Below are 5625 nucleotides of genomic sequence, written 5' to 3' on the forward strand. Positions count from 1 at the left end.
CCAAAATTAAATCAAAGTTAACCAAGTCACTTATTGTCAGATGAAGATATAACACCCTGCTTTGTGTTAAGAGAAGGCTGTCTCTGTCTCCTCTTTCTTTTGACATATTCTTGATTAAAATAGAAATGGCGCCAGGCACAACGGCTCATGCCTATAATCCCAGCACCTTGAGAGCCCAAGACAGGAAGATCCCTTGAGCCCAGAAATGTGAGGCCAGCCTGGGCAACTTAGCGAGACCCTGTCTCTACTTAAAAAATAAATAAATAACAAATTTGAAGAAGTGGAAAGCACCAAACACATTATTTCAAACACAGCATATCCAGATCTAGAGGATTCTCATGTTCTTTGCTTTAGTTGCTATACTTTTATTAATTCAGCCAAAAAGCTAATGGACATTCCTAATTGCTTCGGGATAATAAATTAAGAGAATTTAAACAGTTTTGTCATCAAAAATTGCTTCTATTTACATATGATTTTATTTATATTACTCATTCACTGGCTTAAGAAAATGTCACTGGCCTTCTCTCGTGAAAGCTGGAGAGACCCAGGACCGTAAAGAGCATGGGTGGCAAGCATCTGATGAGAAGGGGGCGACGCGGCACTGTGGGAAACTGAGGCTTGGAGAAGCTCAGCCTGCTGATGAAGAGTCAGAGCAGGTGGGGAAAAGGGAGAGAAGAGAGAGCTGCTGACAGCTGCCCCCATCGCTCAGTCAAGGGCCTGAGAACCAACAGCCATCTCTAGAAGTGACCAGAACTGTCAAAATCTAGCCTGGCTCCTCCTGCAGCTACCAGAACAGCCGCTTCCAGAGTCCACACTTATACATGGAAAGGGTTTGGTGCTGGGGACGGAGGGAGAGAGTTACTCTGTGAACTAAAAGCTCTCCAGGCCACAGTTCAGGGGCCTTGGAAGTCATGTTCGGTCCGAGCAGTCAGTTCCCACCTAGTAGGGCATAAAACACTCAGCCATCTCCATGGTACAAGTCTACCCTTGAGCATCTAAACCTTCCTCACTGGAGGCTTCCTTGAGTTCTATCATGTCCACCGTTAAAAGGTAGATGTCCCTGGGAAGAGAAGTGCATCAAACTGTTATTCTTAGTAACTGAGGATTTTCTTCCCAGACCTGGAGCTGGAGCTGGGGAGAGGATGGTGCCTGTGTTTGGAGGGTGAGCAAGTGGATGGGCTTTTGCTGTGGGAAGGAAAGCCCAGAGCAGTGTCTCAGTGGGGGATGTTCCCTCATCAGGGAGGCCCAGAGAAAATGTCACAGGGAGACCACAAAGCAAGCAGTGGCTCTGAAATCTAGGTCACCCAATTCACAGGTTTTCCAAGAGCTGTCTCTGGCTCTCACCATCACGCATCCCCCATGACGTGGGCCATCTTGCTAAGTAACTACAAATCAGCCTCTGAATTTCCACTGCATTGAGACTTTCCATTCGTGTTTTCAATCCTGTCATCTATTCTAGTGGTTCTCAACCCTGGCTGCATATTAAACCAAGGAGCTTCTAAAAATATTAGTGCCTGGACTCCATCCCAGACCAATTGAGTCAGAATCTGTATTGGGACCTGGGCAGTTTTTAAAAGCTTCCCTCAGATGATTCTAAGGTGCATGCAGGGTTAGGAATCACTGACCCATCCTCTCCTTGATTCAAAAGGAATAAATAATAATATCCATAATTTGTTAAGCACTTACCATGTGCTAGCCAAGTACTACTTTGCTTTATTTCACTGACTTCTGTCATCAAACCTATGATCCCATCTTATAGATGAGGTAATAGAAGCTTGCAGAGGTAAAGTGACTTGTCTTGTGTTATGCAGCTGGAAAGAATTGGGCTGCATCTGTATTTCCAGAGTGAGTTCTCCTGCCTTCCTGTAGAGAAGGATCTACAGGGAAGGATTCTGCAAAGAAGGATCTCTCCTTCTCTCTGCCATTGGCCCATTATTGATCTCTCCCAAGAAGTCAATATTGGGTCAATGACAGAGAGAAGGAGATCAGTCTGAGAGCTGCCAGGGAGCCTGCCCTCAAGAATTGGGGTCAGAAAGTACTATGGGTTGGGTTATGTCTCCCCAAAAGAAATTGAAGTCCTAATCCCTAGTACCTGTAAGTATGACCTATTTAAAAATAGGGATTGTTAAAGTAAATGAAAACAGAGACAATGGCAATTGTACAACTGTAACCAATCAACTATTTTATTTGCTTTATACCTGTGTTTGTCCTGTAAAAGCCTCCCCACCCCTTGTGTTCCCTTGGTAGAGCTCCTGAACCTCTTCTGGTTTAGACTCATGCCTGAGTCATGAATTGCTGTTTGCTCAAACTCTTTAAAACTGTATTGTGCCTCAGTTTACTTTTGAATAGGTCTTTACAGGTGATCAACTTAAGATGAGGTCATTGGGGTGGGCCCTGACCCAATATGAATGTGTCCTTATTAAAAGGGAAAACTTAGACAGAGAGGCAGACATGCACACAGGAGAACACCATGTGAAACTGAAAGCGGGGATGAGGGTAATGCATTTACAACTCAAGGAATACCAAAGTTGCAGCAGACCACCAGAAAGTAGGTGAGAGGCATGGAACAGATCATTCTCTCACAACCCTTAGGAGGAACCAATACTGCTAACACCTTGATCTCAGACGTTGAGACTCCGAAACCATGACACAATAAATTTCCCCATTTAAGTCATCTCATTTGTAGCATTTTGCTATGTCAGTCTTAGCAAACAAATACAGAGAACATGTATGAAAACTTTTAAAAACAACAAAACACTCCAGACCTAGTAGGGGTCTGGAGTCTATGCATGTACGATCTTGCACATGCAGAGACGGCAGTCTAAAAAGATTTAGTAAATTGCTCAAGTTCATGGGTAGTAAGTAGAAAACTGGACCAGAGAGAAGAGTCCCTTGTATTTCAATATAGGTTTCTTTTACTTCCCTCCAGTAATTTCTCATTAAATGCATTTTAAACATTGGTTTAGTATTAAATCTTACTTGGTTATCATTTCATATATGCTCCAGAATGTTCCTTATGTCTAGTTTTCAAAAATGTGAATAACAATTGGGCATAACTTTTTACCTATGGGTTGAATATTAAAAGCATCTAGAATCTGCCCCAGGCAACCTCCATTTAGGTGATGAAGTCCCAGTTCTGCACAGTTGTCTCTGGCTGTGAAAGTTCACAAAGGACACCTGAGGACGTCAGGCTCCTGGATACACTAGGACTGTCACGGCATCCTGCCTACCCTGGGCCCAAGAGCCCAGTTAGGATGTTGGCACAGCCAGTAGTGTGAGCAGCAGAGGTATAGATGCATATGAATATATCTGTAAAAGCCAGATCTGTGACTCGGCTTTGCAAGGCAGAAGCAGCTTTGCAAGGCAGAAGCAAATATTTGTTTAGCTTTACAAAGGAGGCCGTTATAAGATGTGTAGGTACCCCGTGGCCTCCCCCATGGTGCTTTGCTGTGGCCTAAGCCAAAAGGAGATCCGTTATGATCTGGCCAAGGGACAGTCAAGAACTGTGTTGAACTGAACGTATCTTTGTATCAGTGCCAACTTAAAGAGCAGCTAAAGGAGGCAACTGTTTGCATGATTTTCGAGAGCAGTGGAAATGTGACCCACCTCTCTCCTGCCTCTTCCCAATGAAAAATACTCCCTGTACTAAGCACAGTGAATTCTGAGATTCTAAAATCAAGGCTTAGTCTCTTTGATTTAAACTAGTTAGAGATTTATTAATATACAAATAAAATTAAAATACACCTGGAGATGAGGTAGTTTAGCTGTATTGGTTGTTTATGTCTTCATGTTAAGGGCTTTTTCAGATGCTCTCCAGAGAAATTCTACTGAAGAATAAGTTTTAAAAAGAATCAGAGTGTGTTCAGAAAGGGAACATTGCCTCTAGACATTAGGTATTTCCATTTGAAGAAAAATGGGTTCACGCTTTCCACCAGTACAGGGCAAAATCAGGAATGAAGTAATATGAGAGGAAGTTGGTCAGCTGGTCAGGATGTTACAATTTTGGCGGAATTACATGTTTAGAGTCATAATTCAAGTGCAGGAAACTCATTGCCAGTGTCCCAGGAATGGATCTGTCTCCATCACAAGAATAAGGCTTTCAGAGACTCATGTACAAAAACTAGCGTCTTAATGTATTCATTTATAATGAAAAATATAACTCTCAAGTTGGCTACATGTATTACAGATGTTTGCTGAAAAACAAATTCTCTTGGTAGGCAAAGCTATGTGAGAAGACAAATACTAATCAGAGATGTGTGTGTTAAGCGTGGTGGTTGTGTGCGTGTGTGTGTGTGTGAGGGAGAGAGAGATAATTTGTTGGCTAATGTTAATGGCTGGTGTCATTGAGCATTTGTGTCCATCAGGCTACAAACAGAAAAACAGAAACCACACTAGATATTTTAACACAGAGAATTTACTATAAGAAATTACACAACACAGAGAAGTAACCATCTTGTAAGGTTGGGGGAACCAAGGGGAGAGGCTGGTGTCATCTGAATTTAGAAGCTAGAAGAAGGGACCCTGCAGGCTTCTTAATAGGGGGCACTGCCCAACTCAAACTGATACCTTTGGCAGGGTACAATGAGAAGAATTCTGGGAATATAGAAAGAAGTTTACCTAGAACCAACTGGAACCAACTACAGCTACCAGGGTTAAGGGCCACTGCTCAGATGACACAAAAACAGCGAGCCAAAAAAAAAAAAAGAACAAGTGTCTTCTACAGCCATCCAGGACCCAATATGGGTTGACAAAGGAGAAAAGTAATTTGAAGAATCTGAGTTCCAACATCCCAGGGCAGAGTTTTGAAGGGTGAGTTGGAGCTGAGAGACAACAACGTAAAACCTAATGCACCAATCTCCTAGGAATGTTCCTGCCACAAGAAACAGACATTCAAGCTCCTGGGGCAGAGCTTGAAACACATCATCCAGGTTGGTCTGAATTCTCCTTTTGTAAATTTTATTCAGATCACCTCCATTTTTCCTAATCATTTCTTTCTTCAGACAGAGGATAATATAATTCCCTATACAAAAGCTTTCTTTTTTTCTCCTAGTGTTTGCATCCAGTGTACTGGGATTAGATTTAGGGTATTCACAGACAATCTTTTGAGTCTTTCTCATTAAGATGACCTGCTAACTGTGTATTGGACACTGGTGGCTATTGCTGGTTCCAGGTCAGCTTCCTTCTATATTCCCAGAATTAGCCTCATTGTACCCTGGCAAAGGTATCAGTTTTAGTTGGGCAGTGCCCCCCCTCAGAAGCCTGAGTCTCAGCCCTGTAGGGTCCCTTCTTCCTGCTTCTAAATCCAGATAACACCAACCTCTTCCCTTGGTTCCCCCAGTCTTAGGACATGCTGACCTTCTCCAGGACTAGCCTGCCCAGCCCTATTTTGCTATTTGAGAAACCAAGGTTGACTTCTGTAGATGGAGGTCAAACAAGCTTGATCCAGATCATGAAGAAGCCTGAAGCAGAGGGAGCTCTGACACTCTGGAACCTGGTTTCCCAGCGGGACCATGCTATACTGGCCTCCTAGTCATTTGAGGAGGCAAACTGCGTTCACACAATGAAGGCAAGACGAGGGTTTTCTTGAAGATCTTGCTTGGCTACAGTGGGATCTTGAAAGAGCCA

The sequence above is a fragment of the Colobus angolensis genome, unplaced genomic scaffold (assembly GCF_000951035.1).
Source record: "Colobus angolensis palliatus isolate OR3802 unplaced genomic scaffold, Cang.pa_1.0 Scaffold341, whole genome shotgun sequence".
NCBI lineage: Eukaryota > Metazoa > Chordata > Mammalia > Primates > Cercopithecidae > Colobus > Colobus angolensis.